The sequence below is a fragment of the Pseudopipra pipra genome, chromosome 3, assembly GCF_036250125.1.
Source record: "Pseudopipra pipra isolate bDixPip1 chromosome 3, bDixPip1.hap1, whole genome shotgun sequence".
In the NCBI taxonomy this organism is placed as follows: Eukaryota; Metazoa; Chordata; class Aves; order Passeriformes; family Pipridae; genus Pseudopipra; species Pseudopipra pipra.
In genome coordinates, this window is record NC_087551.1 from 35,496,834 (window position 1) to 35,512,418 (window position 15,585).

Consider the following 15,585-nt stretch of genomic DNA (forward strand, 5'->3'; position numbering starts at 1 on the left):
GAGCTGTGCTAGCCTATAACTTACTGTTTGCAGAAACAAGTCTCTGCAATATTGCTTACCAAGCCTGCTCACACGGGCTTCCTCCTACTGGGCAAACCCTCCCTTCTTTGCTCATATTATTAATTGTCTTCATCTCCACAGAGCAGAGTAGCCAGCTGAGAGAGAGCCATTGCACAGTCCCTCTACAGCCCACCAGAGAACTGGACCCTTTGCCCTGTGTAGGCAAAAGGAATGGAGGGACAAAATAAGACGCAAGCAGAATTGTTGTTGCATGGGATCAGAGTTCCACATTAGCACCATGACTATATTTTCCTCTGGTTTCCTTATTTAAAGCAAGGCTGAAGGCAACAAAGATACCAGTTTGGAGGGAATGGCCTCTTCCCTAGGGAACGGACATTAGGTGCGAGCAGCAGCTGTGCTCCCCAGAGCTCCCTGCCTTGATGGTTCCTCCTTGCAATTTTTACCTCCAAAGCCTTGCAAATTATGAGAGAGCAAGTAGTCCATGAGTGCCAGTGTTCCTAGCTGCTCTCTCCTCCATCTATTTCTAAGCCAGGGGGAGAGCAGGGACCAAGCTCTGTCTCGCTCTTTGGACCAGACAGAACTTGTGCCAACTTTTCTGTCCTTCCTAACTGCTTCTCACATCAGAACAGGACTATCCTCTGCATTTATTTTGGCTTGCTTAATATGTGCAACAGATGGAACATTATTGCCATTGTAAGTCCCAGATATCCACTGCAAGGAGTCGGGGATCAGAGTGGGAGAACTGGTGCTGACCCAAGGTGGGAGATAGTCTGCCTGCAGTCTGGGGGGGCCCACAGCCTGGCACCCCTACACTGGCTGAGCACAGGGTACCTTGAGGTGGTGAATGCCTTGCAGGAACAACTCCATCCTCTCTATCATGGGTCTTAGACATGTAATACGGAAAAGGGTTGCAGGTAGGAAAGAAGCACAACTTCCTACTGCCCATTCCTGTGGCATTTTTGGACAGCACACACATGTGCTTTAAACCCCCTACAGGCACTGACTGTGGTTAATCATGATGGAGAGGAGACATAGGCTCTCTCCACGTCGAGTTCCCTTGTGGGGCTGGTGGCAGCTGCCCTCCCTGGAGGGACACCAGCCTGTCCCACTGTGCACAGGGAATGCAGCACACCTGGAACCACAATGCTCCTGAGAAATTTCTTTCATTACCCCTTACTTCTATAACGAAAAAGATATTCCCCTTGTCTGTGGGAGAAAAAAAGCAGCAGACATTTTCATATCCGTCCGCTCAAGCCTCTGGAGACTATGTACACATATGATTTCAGAGATGACTGTAAATTGTTTTGTAAAGCAGCACTTCTCTGACTTTCTTTGCAACGTCCTTGTGTTTGTCAAAACCAAACAAATGTGTCCTCTGCAGGTAAGCATTTAAAATAATAGATCATTCCTTTTCTCTCCCTTTTGCAACACTGTTTTTCTGTTTGCTTTCCTCCCACCATTCACATTTTAGTTTTCATGTATCTTTGAGGAACATTTATGTTTGGGTCCTGTTTGCCTGGAGAGAGTCTTCCTCAGAACAGCTCTGAGTGTCGCTGCTCTGCTAGAAAGACCTCTCTTACACAAAGCTGATTACCCAGCCTTCATCCCTGCAGGCAGTCTGCTGGGAAAATGCATCCTTTATGCCCAGGACTCTTGTTAATTTAATTAATTTTGTATTGTTTGAGTGTTTTTTTTCAAAAGCTGACTTTCTACAAACGTGCACAATACTGCTGTGGTAATACACAAATGGCTTAATCATGCATCTGACAGTTTATTCTGTAGAACGTGCTTTCTGCACCTAAGTGATCAGATAGACCACTTACGGATACCAGAATTTAGACATCTAATCTCTTCTGACAACCAAACCCAGAATTAAATGCTGTTCACTGGGAGGCAAAGAGGAGAACAATGGCACTTGCCAGCCCTCATTCACATCGTAGTGTGCCACACACACTTCAGCCTTTGCCTGGCTTTAGTCCATGCTTCAGATGATAGGTCACTCAAGACAACAGAAACCAGCTCCAGACAATGTAGGGCATTTGTAGTTGTTGCTTTAAAGTACTTATTTTACATAGTATATTTACACAAAGGGCAACATCCACCTGCTCCCCCCTCCCCCCATTTTGGCCCTTGAGTGACTGTCTTCAGGACAAGCACTCATCTGGGAGCTGCACTCCTGCTCCCATTACTCTTCTGGAATACAGTCTCTTATGCTTGTACAGAAGCTCTGAATGTTTCTGCAGAAATATCAAACCGTGGTATGTCCTGAAACCACAAATACTGAGGAACTCTCCCTAAGCAGGCAGAGTGCTCCAATGGCTTAGGTTCAAGAATATCTGTTTTGTGTTCTTGACTGTGTCACTGATTGACTGACAAACTCCATCAAGTTACTCACCGCTTTTGGGGTCCTTCCCTCCCCTCCCCTCCCCGCCCCTTCCCCTCTCCTTCCCCTCTCCCCTCTCCCCTCTCTCCTCCCTGCTGTCCCTGAGTAATGTGATCTACGAAACACAAGCATTTGATACTAATTCAGGGCCAGGGCCTGCCAGTTCCTCATGAGTAGTACTATACTCTGTGCGTAAAGGCACTGATGGCCACTGAGCTGCTCAGAAATATGCTATTTTTCACTAGAAAAAGAGGTAGCAAGTTTGATCTCTGAAGGAGCAAAGTTGGTGGGCAGACATCAAGCAGCGCCTAATAGTAACAGCAGGAAATGTAAAGGGAGACATTCAGATCTGGTTCTGGTCTATGGTACCACAAGTTACAACTGCCTTTCTAACCAACCTGTGTGTAGTGCTCTAAGTCTAAAAGGTAAAAGAAAAAGACACAGTTTTCAGAAGTTCATTATCACAGACTCACAGAATGGTTTGTCTTGGAAGGGACCGTAAAGATCATCCAATTCCAACCCCCTGACCACAGGGAGGGACACCTTCCACTAGACCAGGTTGTTCAGGTTAATCTCTTTGCATATTAAGAAGAGGGCAAACTGATCTTAACTGATCCAGTGCTTGGAATAATTGCAGCACCATGCCTTTTGGCATCTCCCCTCCAGCAGAGTTACAAGCATATCTGTAGATAAAATCATCAACAGCATATCTGTAGATAAAGTTCATCAACAAAACTGAGACGAGCACCATAGAGCTGCATAATAACATTGGGCTGAACTCGAGCTTGGCAACCGGCACTTTGCAGAACGTCAAATGGTGAAATTATCCCTGACTTCAGCAAGGCTTTGGTTCCACATGTGTTTTCTCTGTTCAGATGTACTAGTGGCCTGTAGCCAGTGATTTTCAGCACTGTTCCTACCCAGCATTTGTTAACTCTGGCAATTCAGGCAAGCTTCTTTTCATAAACAATATTGCTGTTTTCCCTCATTTCTGACTGAGGTATTTTTCACAGGCTAGCAGTTGATGCTGGAATGTGAGTCTCCTGGGACTCTGTTGATTGACCAGGGTTCTGTTTAGACCTAGTCTACCTCTGACATATTCCAGACTACATGAATGGGTCCTGGTTAGAAAAGCTACCATGAAAAAGTTTACTAATGGGTTTCCTTTATAAAATGAGGTGGGCTCTGATGCTACCTCAAATGTACCCATTTGTGCAATGTTGTTTGCATGATGTCTGGATGTTCTTCTAATCCAGACATCATCTGGTTATATCCAGCTAATTGTTATCATTAATTTGCAACCAATATTCAGTGAAACTGATCCACAGCTTCTGGTCAAGCCCCGTCTTTGCAGAGCAGCTGGTGCCATAGCACTCTATCTTCTCAGTTTTTCTAGCTGTGAGTACATCTCATTTGAGTTCTACTGACACTGCATTGCTGCTGCTGCTCAGAGGACATGGAGCAGTGACTGGGAACTGAGTGAACTGGAATTTGAGAAAATCAAAAGAATGGGTTTGATTTTGCCAGGTGCCCTGGGCAATTAGAGAGCTAGAGAGAGAAAGAGATCTTAACTGCAGCAGTGGGTCTGCTTGGGCATTGCCCAGGATGTCAGTGAGTGTGTGATGCTTTTGACAGCATTCTTCCAACCAATACACTTTTATTTGGGTGTTTCTGCTGTGCTTAAACTCTGAGAGGAGGAACAGCCAAGGAGGCATGATTCATGGCCATGCTGGAGGCAGAATGACGCAGAGGTGGAGCTGGCTTGAAGTCACAGGGCAGTGGTGGAGCTGGAGAGGCTCCCAGCATACTCTCCTTACTAGCAACCCCGCCAAAAGATGCAGTGACTTCTTCTTGGCACCATTTAGCACGTTCTATGCCAAAAAATGCCCCAAATGTTCACATGCTTTCATCTGACCTAATCTTCTCTGAACACAAGTGACCAGGCTTAGTCACGGGATTGCAGGCAAGGCCTCAACCTCTGCCTTTATGTGATAGCACCAAAGCCTACTGCAAATGCCTGATCTGACACATCTGACAACTGTATTTACCTTGTTTTATGTCTATATTACGCTGGGGACTCATCATAGTCCTGTGGTTGATTAATGCACCACAGTGACTACCCACGACACCTGCTTAAGGGATCTCTGTGCCAACTGGAAGGACCTCCTACGGAGGCTTTATCCAGCCTGGACAACTGCTCAGCTTTAGCAGCTGATCCTTGCAAGAAGAAGCTTGTTAGCACCCCCCATAGCCAGAGCTGTCATGGGGGAATCACTGCTAGAGGCAGGCGCGTGCTCACTCTCCTGAGATGGATGTTATGATCTCCCCATTCTGCTGTATGAGGCTGTCCTTCAGTATGAATACATGTTGCTCAGCTACTATCATGGGACGTGGCAGGAAGGGTTAAGAAACATATCCAGAAGAGCTCAAAGAGTAAAGCAGACCCCTCCTGGAAACAAAAAAGTATGCACCCAAGATAGGACACAGATTTATTCCAACACTTCCTTGAGCTGAGGAAGGTAACAGAAGCAATGATATATTATCATGTGGAAATAGTGAAAGCAAAGGTGTCTGGGGAGCAAGGAGTGAAGAAGACAGGTGGCTGGAGGAGCAGCTCATCCATAGTACATTGCCTGAGTTGGGCCAAGTGCTGCATGTCACCTGCACTTGATGCTGGATCTGAAACCTTTCGGTTTACTGTATTTTACGCAATATTTAATTCTTCACTGGAAGGATTTCTCAATCACACCAAAGTGTGTTTTGATGATGTTTTTGTCTTTCGATCTGAGGAGATGTCAACAGGCTCACTTCCTACCAACTGCAATGCTGCAATTGCTTAATGCAGAGTTTTGTCACATTAGTAGTTTCTCAGACAGAGCATTGAAAGTTTCTAACCTCTCATTCAAAAGATTTGATGAAAATACCATGATAATTTTATTGCTACAGCCGTAAACATCAGATGCTGTGCAAGTTTTAGTCCAAACAGCCTAAAATCCCCTTCACTTCAATAAAACTATTGTGAATAATTTGTATCTTTTCATTTCAGAATGTGTTCACACATGTAGAGAATTAACTATTTTCAGATAAAATTACTTATTGCCACCAAATGACTATTATTTTGACTTGCACTAACAGTTGCTAATAATGCAAGATGGGGAAGGAGAGGAACACGCGTCTGTACCAGCTGTTGTTTCACTCTTATCCAAAAAACATGAATAAGTTGCTGGCAGTCATCACAAGAAGATTTTCGTTCTTCCTCTTCAAGCACAAGTATAACAGCTGTTGCCTCTGGCAAGTGTACTGTTTGCCGTGTTGATGCTGACCCCATACAGAATTTTATAACAGACGAAAGGAAAATAACTCCCCAAAATGGTAGAAGCTGTGCAATGAATCAAACTTGTTTTCTATGGTTGGCACCCAAATAAGAAAAAAGAGTAATCTTAACACATGAAGACATAATAACCCTGAAACTAGACTTGCCCCCTTGACTAACCTAGGAAGAAAGGCAACAGCAGCAGAAATTATCACCGTCTGTCACCTGGTGGGGCACTGTCTCAGATTTCCTACAAGTCCTTTGCTGCTGTATCAGCAGAGGCACTCCTTCTCCCTCTGGAGAGCAAGTCACTTTCTTGATAAAACTTTATTTGTTCCACATTGAGCCATGAGAAAGTGCCTGCCTTGTGACAATCAAACAGTGCAGCAGGGCTCCCCGGCATGTGGCTGCTCTCCCTCTCTGCTCTCCGCTGCTAGCATACACTTGGCAAGCTATGTCTGGTTCAGTAATACCACATTTCCTTACCTGAGCTGACAAAGCAGATGGATACACATTGTTTTGGTGGTGCACTCAGCCTTTTCTTATGATTGCTCAGAGTCATGACCACAAGAACAGTTTTCCCAGGGGAAGCTCTCTCAAGGCAGCTTGGGTACTACAGCGACTAGCAACCCATATAGCACTAGCTCTGCAGAGCAGCTAAACCTTTGCTGGGCAAACCCAATCCCTATTACTGTGTATCACAGAAAGAAAAAAATCACCCTCTCAGTACAGGTAATCCCTGAGTTCTGAATTTTATTATTTTTTTTATTTATTTTTTTTTGTAGCCAAGCTGCTCACTTACTCTCATCAGCATCACCCTTGATTTCTCTCAGTTGGCTGTGGGGTTTTAATATTGTATGTAACCTTCACAGTTCAGTTCCTTGTTTCTCTCCTTTTCATTCTGAGGACCTCAACTTTGTCCCTCTGTCTGTCTCACTGGTACATTGCACTGTGTTCTGGTACTGTCCAAAAAAGCTTCAGGCTAAGGCGAAATAACTTGGATCAGCTCACTGCAAAACAGTCTTATAAGAGATTGACTAGTATCGAGGATTTGAATCCCCTTCTTAAAATCCAGCAGGTTAACTGCAACAGAACTATTATGTACATAATTCTAGGTCCATGCTCAGGGATCCAGTGTATCAATCTCCAGGGTTATGTTTCTTCAGTTACAGCAGTACATTTTTTTCTGGCAGATCTAATGGGCAACATGGTCAAAAGCAAATCCTAGACCTTATCTGCTTCATAGGAAGCTACTTTTGATTAATAAAGTGAAATGTGCAGAGAAGCTAAAATCTATTACATATGCCAGGAGCTAAAATAATTTGTGATACTTTGGAACAAACTGCACTCATTCAGAAGGGCAGTGGGCTGGGGAGGAGGATCCCCACTCCCACAGTTTAATTCCAGCTGAAGTGAGAGGCGCTCAGCTAGCATGCATACTGTAGCAGCATAATTTGTCATTCAGTCAGAAGTCATGATCTGCATGTGGACTAGCTAAAATCCATTGATTTGTTCTCACACAGAGAGGGATTAGGACACTGAATTAGCTTCTTACAGCTTGAAAAATCTGCGTATCTTTATTCTCCAAAGCCAGGGCCAAGTCACAGCAATTATTTTTGGGTAAAATGATCTGATGCAATCAGGGGCAAATGTGGACTAGAAGTCAATGGTGCCATTTGGCCCTTCAGTATGCTGTTATACAGCTTTGCAAAATTCAAGGAAGTTGTTCATCATCCAGCATGAGCAGCTGCTCCTGGAGCTGTTCTTTGGCTGAAGTGCTGCTCAGCCAGAGGCCAGCAATTCCTCCAAAGTCTATTTAACTTTGCATTGTAAGTTTTCAGGCATATTTCTTAAGAGGTGGAAGCCACTGGTATGAATAAGTACACAGATCCACCTGCTACCCAGTTTGGAGCAGGTCTACTTGGATGGCAGGAACTGGGATAGTTGGCTAACATTTCTGGCTCAATATTTGATCTGTTGCTTGAATTTTGGCAAGGCATTTCTTATTGTAGCCGTTTCCCTTCCAGTTTGTCAAGGTGCAAGCACTTTGTGTGGCAGGAGGAATGTAATCATATATAGAAGGGTAATGAAATGGCACTCTGACCTCAGCCAATGCACCTAGATCAAACTTGTTGAACTTAGATTTTTTTGTTAGGTACATCTGGAAGAAAAAAAAAAAAGCTCATAAGCCTTTTTGCCAGCAGCAGCAGAGCCAGGGGCCACAGTGAGACTGCAAAGAAATCTGAAATCTCCTCTAGGACTGCAGGACAAGTCACATAGCAAAACCAGGCAAAACTTGGTGTCAGTGAGATTCCCCATCCAGAGTCCTCTCACTGAGATGCTGCAATACAAATGAGAGTAAGCGAAATCACACAACTTGCTCACAACCAGTTTTGGATCACACAACTAATGATGTCTCTGACAGGACACATGGACTGGCTTCTTTCCTCCAGAGATCCCTGGCAGCTTTTAAATTTTCAGTCCTTTTCCAAATTCTATGGAATTCTGGATGAAAATAAGCCTTCACAGTAAGAAGCCAGACACAATGTAGTTGTGGAACCAGTGTGCCAGCCTTGGTGCTGCAGCATGCAATGGTGGCATTCAGGAGGAGGAGCTGGCTCTGTGGGAGGCACTGTTGGCAGGGAGGCAGCACCTTGCTCTGCATCCTTATTGAGCTATTGAAAGAATTCCTAGATTTATCCACTGTTTGAGGCTCAGCATCAGGAAAATGCATTGCTTCTTTGTCAGGAATTTTTCAGGGAACCCCATGATTTTTCCACTGGCTGATGTTGAAAGTCACACAATCTACAGCAGAAATATTTGCTAGTGGAAGGGAAAAAATAGTAAATATACCTCCCCCACTTAAAAGAAATATATTCTTACAATCAGCAAGCTACAAAAGCTGGCAAACATACCCATCTTAAATGCTTATTATAGGACATCACCATCCCTTTGTTTCCTGAAAGCTGCATGGTATTGTTTAATTAATATGGTAGAGGCTGATCATGTAGTTTCTAATGGCGATGAAGGGACAATCCTGGTGATCCTTGCCCCAGGTGATGTGTTTCAACGGAGTTGGTGCTACATACAAACTGGGTCTCTCTGGCAGGAAAAAGACACCTCCCTAGAAAGCACCTTGGGGCCCCAGGAAAAGAAACAAAGTCTGTTGTAGGTCAGGTAGTACCAGCACTAGGAGCTGCCCCAGGTGTGCCAGGGACACGATCCCAACACAAGCCAACTCAGGCATGCAGGCAGGGGCAGTCAGGCAGGAGGGTGAAGCATGTGGGCTACTCTCCCCAGGCTCCCTGGGAGCCTGGCTGGGCATTGCCCCATGCCTGAGCCTGCCACAGAGAACCTCAAGCTGGTGCCGCTCAGTTAATTTCCATATGTCACTTCCAGAAAAATACTTTCTAGCTTAGAAATGGTGAAGTAGGAGAAGCTAAAAAGACTGTTTATTCACAGTGATTCTTTGTTCCAGCAGTTAATGAGCAGATTCAGCAGAGTGCTGTCTCCTCTAAATTGCTCACACCGAAGGTCGCAGTGGCTCTTTCAAGGGCTCTGGCTTTGTGTTAGCTGTCTCTACATCATGTAGATTTAGATGTCATCTACATCTCTACACAGAGGATAGATCAGCTTAATTTTTCAGTACCGTAGGTCAAACCCAACAAGGCTGTGATCACTTTCTACAAGGCGCCTCATTGACAAATGAGATGTCTTAGCACCTCTCAGAAGGTGAACAGCATCTGGCAGAATAAAAGGCTGCAGGGATGAGCTATCCGGACAGCCTACACAAAAAATTACACGTTGAAGTTGCTGTGATGGCAAATGTATTAGTCACTCACACTCAGCAGTGCTTCTCACACAGCTGGGCACACTGACATTAAACCTTACCTGCACAGGGAAATTACTCTTTCTCTTAAATATTTTCAAGAGTCAGTCTGTTGCAGATGGTTTGAGGAAACACAGCTATCCTGAGCTCCCCTGCACAAGGTCATGAGCAACTTCTATAATTTGCTTTCTATGCTTATAAGGAAACGGCTGGGTACTGTGTGCTTTTCAAAAATCTGTCCTTGATAATAATTTCAACATATATGACCACTTTCCTCATGAAAAGAAGCCAGTCTGAATTTTTTTTCCTTAGATTGCATTTTCCAGCATCTGGGGTTTTGCTACATATGTTTGGATTTGATTGCCTCCAGATAATATCTTTTGGTTCTTTGCCCTAAGGTCACACATGGAGACTATAATCACCCAAGAAAATGCCTAATACCAACAATCTCAAATTGATCCCTTTCCAGCTCAGTTTGTGTTGAATTATGGCACTCCAAATTTGAACATGATACAAGCCACCTTACATATGCAGTATTTGCTCAGTGATAATGAACTGTAGTCAGCAGAGTGATTTTGGTGCCAATGGAAATGAAGTGTTTTTATTTTAGACCTCAGAAAGCATCTGCAGGCTAGTTTGCAGCACCTCAGCATAGCAACCCACTTCTCAGTTCATTGCACTGTCTCTTCCTATTGCACTGCATCAACTGAGTTCAAAAATCCCTCTGCACTGGAAAACATGGGGAAACTGTATTTCCACATTAGATTTTAAGACTTCATTCTTTAGGATTAATTTCTTAGTTTCTAAATGTGCAAGCTCATTATTCCATTGCTTCAATATGAAGACTGACAGGGATTTGTCAGAGGTGTAAGAGAGGCCAGAAATGCAGCCTCAGGTCTGAATAAATTCTCCTTTTAATTTCATGGGAAAGACTTGATTTTGGACTACTAATCATTGGGATTTATCAGCAAAACCATAGGCATAAAAACCATTGTGCTTGAACAGTACAATTAATTCAGCCACACTGCACAAGGGCTATGCAGGAAATTCTATTCCTTTCCTGTGTAAAGGGGTATTGGTTGTTTACACCATTTAGTGTAAACCCCAGTTTTCTCAAGATGTGCAATGCAGGACAAGTGCTACTATCAGAATGTGAAAGTTCTGCTTTGTTGAGAGGAATATCAGTTATCAAAAAGGCTGGGCAAGTGAAACACTACTGGTGAACTCAGGAATTTCTTGTGTGATCAGCTAACAAAACAACTGAGAAGAAAGAAACTTTCTGTTCTGAATTGACTGGTGTAAGGCATATCCACATCAGCTTCGTTTACCCTTGGTTTGCTTTGATATGTGGGTTATTTTAGACACATTGAAGCTACCACCTACCTTTACCCGTACAAACCTAAAAATAAACATAAAAGGAAGGGCAAATAAATGCAGGCCATGGACTTCCCTATAAAGAACTGCATTATATAATTAGAGGCTCCTGCATCTGGGGAGTTATTTTGCCTTTCATTTCATGCTCAGTATGGATAATTGGAAGGTTTTAGAGCAGTCTAACCAGCACAACATATGGGAGAAGATAATTTTAAGGGAATTTAATTGGCTATGCACTAAACAAGGCGTACCAGCAGCTGCTTCCCAACTCTGGATGAACAGAGTGATTCCTCCCAGCCATAGGTAGCTATCTAAAAGTGAATCAATCTTTCTTGCAATTTCTCTAAGTTCCCTCTAATGTTAGAAGGAGAACCACGCACCTCAAAGGGTCTGACCTACTCAGTTGTCTCTCTTGCAACAGGGCAAACACTCCTAAAGTGTGTATGCTTTCCTCCAGCTACAAAGGGAGACAAGAGGACTTTGATTTATTGGCAGTGGTGCTGTAGGTGGGACAAGGTAAGGTCCAGTGCACTGCAGGGCTGTAAGCGAGGGAAATCTGACTTATGAATCAGTCAGCACAGCAGAATAAAAACAGTCTGTTGGGTACACTTACTAGATACTCAAGTTTCATACAGTTGAAGTTAGATGAGATAAATCCTGTCATAATGACCAATTTGTTCCTAGAAGCAATTGCCTCCCATGAAGGTACATCTGCATTCCTTCTCAGCCTTGCTATTGACAGAACCATATTAATTTTGGGTTAACACGAAAGTGTTTGCACTGTGAAGAAATGCATCGATTTAAGGAAAGAAAACCTGCTTATGTGGGCAATGTAAAATATTTGAAATCCCTCATTTCCTTCCTTCTAAGTGACTGCTTTTTGCAGATTTTAATAAATTACATGGTATCCATAAATTACAAAATTAAAAGCCTGGATGGCATTAGTCAAGCTACAAATACTACACAGAGGCTCCCACCTCCCTGAAGCCAGACCTTACAGTCTTTGTCTTCTCTCTGCTGCTCAGTTAGGAAAACATGTAAGCGTTTGAGCAAAGATAGGTCTTCTTAGTGTCACAGCTCGTATCAAACCTGCTAGCCACAGTACTTCCCCCATTGCTACACACAGCAGAGGGGTGACAGAGGCTCAGACCCAGAAAGCACCTTCCTGTCCCAACTCAATTTAAGGGAAGAAAAGTCATGTTTTCAACCTGCAGGAGGAAGATGTCTAGGCTTCAGATTACCACAATGAAAAAAACCACAAAAACAACAACAACAACAAAACAAAACAAAAAATCCAGAGGAAAAAAAACCCCCAGAAATAAAAAAATATCCCAAACTTAGTAATATATAAGCTGTAATGCAGCTGGGAGTAGCTCTGACAATCAAGCTGTAACGTTTTTTACAGATGAAACAAAGATGAGATAATACAGTGAGCTGCTCAAGAATGCAGTTTTCAAGGTCTCCTAAAGTCTCTCTTTTTCTGTTTAAACTGAAATGTGGACACTTCTCTCCCTCTTTTTTCTTATGGCTGCATGACTTCAGCAACTGCAGTTTCAACCACCATTTTATTTTCTCTTTCTCTGGGGAATTCTGGAGTGCCTCTCTTTATATTAAATTATTGCCGCTCAAGTGGAGAATAGAAGAGATCCCATTATATTATTTTTGGTTCATTAAGTTTCTAAATACTTTGGTTTTGATATTGAAAAGCACTAATTAATGCATTTAATGTATAATATTATTAATGCTCTACAATTTTAAAGGAAAAATTTAAAAGGAAAATAAACCAATTAATCAATTTTAAAGGAAAAAAAATTATTCCCAATGAAATATATAGTAGAATTAAAGTCTGAGAATACTTATAAACTACTTAAGAGTGAAAAACGTATAGAACTAATTGCTAGTATCTCATAACCAGGCATTCTGAATCCAGAAAATTAAATTAAGAGTAGAGTTTTAAAACCCACAAAATTCTCAGCTGAAACAATTCACAATAAAACCTCTCAAAGAGTGCAAACTCCTGTCTGCTGCGTCTGAGGCTTTTTTTAATATTTGGCTTTAAAGACACCACATACATTGTTCAAATAGATTCCTCCTATGTAATTATTGAAAGGCAGTATTTAATTCTTGTTTTTAAAATTGTGCCCTTGTAATTACATATTTGGATAAGTATAATCACATCACTGAGCATCCTGTCTCTATAAACAATCCTGTGCTTGAAAATAATCATTACGCCACTGCAGCATTTTCTTTGTTTCACCTTTACATCCCTGATACATGCTGACAGTATGAACTTCATTTTAACACAGGGGTTTCTTCATCTGATGATTTGCTTGCTTTTGGTACAGCTTACCGAAAATGTCAGACCATGAGTACCAACTAAGAAGTGCTTGTAGAGGAAGCTACTGTATGCTCTTCATAATTATTTGAAAAAATATATTATCAAACATGCAACACTTTCAATTTTAAATTTCTGAGTCAGAATCACAGATACTCTAAAACAACACAGGGGCAAAAGTGGATGCCAGCTGGATACACAGGAGCAACAGCTGCACCGCAGTGCCAGGGCAGCACAAAGCAGCAGACCGTGCTAGTGAGTCTCACCCCTAATTAGATATCGACTTATTGACTTGGAAGAAAGGCTGTGCTACCCTGGGCACCACCAAGGAGCCTGAACCCCACCCCCAGCTCCCTGTAATTCAAGAATTGTTTTTGGGTTCTCCTCCCACCTTTCCCAGAGGAGAGGGTCTGCCTCAGTGGGGAAGGCAGCGGTGCTGGAGACCTTCCCTGCATCCCAGTCCTACAGGGAGGGGTATTGCCAGGGCTGGCTGCCTCCCATGGGATGCATCAGCATCCAGTGTCCAGGCACCCGTAGCTGTACAGCAGCAGGCAGTGACCAGCTGAGTTGGTACAAGAATCTTGGGGGCCTCATTTCAGAGCTGCTGTGCTGCTGTAGCTGTGACTCCAGCCTTTAGAATTAGATTTGGCAATCATTAACTCAGCTAAGTAAGAGCATTAGCTTCCTAATATAGCTTGTCTCTCAAGTTTTCAACAAACTTAACTGCATGAAACCTGATGACATCTTGTACACAAAGCAGCCTGATTTTTCCAGCTCAGCTGAGCACCTTCAATTTGCATACACTTTGTGTATAATTTCAGCTGCAGCATCTTCACTCTTCACTGCATCTTCCTTCCTGCTTCCTTCTCTATTTGCACAGGAAGTCATTGCTTTCTTCCAGTGTTTGGACTTTGTACTCACATCCACTTCCACTTAATCTCTCTCTAAGTCTTTGCTGGTGCCACAGGCACAGAGCTCTCTTCTTTGGTTTTGTCCTCCTGTTCCTTTGCTTGCTCTTGGTTCCACTTTCTCTCATCTTCTTAATTGCCTCACTCTCATTTCACCTCTTTAATTGCCCACCCTTCTCTGGCTCTTTATCATTTCAATAAATGCAGCTATTAACATCTCTATTGTTTACAAACTACCAAGGGCTCCATCACTCCTTTCCTCAGCTGATCAAGGGAGAAAAAACATAATGAAAACCCCATGGGTCGAGATAAGGACAAGGAGAGATCACTCACCAATTCCTGTCATGGGCAAAACAGACTTGATTTGGGGAAAAGGAATTTAATTTATTTAAAATTACATCGGAGTAGGATAATGAGAAATAAAAGTTAATCTTAAAACACCTTATCTTAAAACATCCCTCTCTTCTTCCTGTGTTCAACTTCACTGCTGATCTTCTCTACCTCCTCCCCTCCCTGCAGCATAGAGGGATGGGAAGGGGGTTGCAGCCAGTTCATCACACATGGTCTCTGCTGTTCCTTTTTCCTCAAGGGCAGTACTCCTCACACTGTTCCCCTGCTCCAGAGTGGAGTCCCTCCCACAGGAGACAGTCCTCCATGAACAATGTGAATCCTTTCCAGGGGCTGCAGTTCTTCACGAACTGCTCCAGCATAGGTGTCTTTCCATGGGGTGTGTCCTTCAAGTACAGGTTTCTCCAGTGTGGGTCCCCCACAGGGTCACAAGTCCTGCCAGCAAAACTGCTTTAGTGTGGGCTCCTCTCTCCATGGATCCACAGGTCCTGCCAGTAGCCTGCTCCAGTGTGGGCTTCCAGAGGGTCATAGCCCTCTTTCCAGCATCCTTATGCACCGCCATGGAGCTCCATGGGCAGCAGGGGGATAGTCTGATTCATGATGGTCTTCACCACAAGATGCAGGGGAGTCTGTGTTCTGGTGCCAGAAGTACCTCCTCCCCCTCTTTCTGCGCTGGCCTTGGTGTCTGCCAGGCTGTTTCTCTCACATATTCTCAGTGTTCTCTCTGGTTGGAATTGTGCAGGCTTTTTTTACCTTCTTAACTCCGTTATCCCAGAGGCACTGCCACCATTGCTGATGGGCCTGGCCTTGGCTAGCAGCAGGTCCATCTTGGAGCTTCCTGGCATTGGCTCTGTTGGACCCAGGGGAAGATTCTAGCAGCTTGTCATGGAAGCCATGCCTGTACCTCCACCATCACCAAAACCTGGTCACACAAGCCCAATACAAACACACACCTCAATTTTCTTTGCTTTGTAAGCTCAGTGAAATCCTGGAGTCTTCCTCATGCAACTCCTTCTCCCTTGCCTGGCCTCTGCCCCACCATTCAGTCAGCATTGCTTTTGTGAGAGCCTTGGA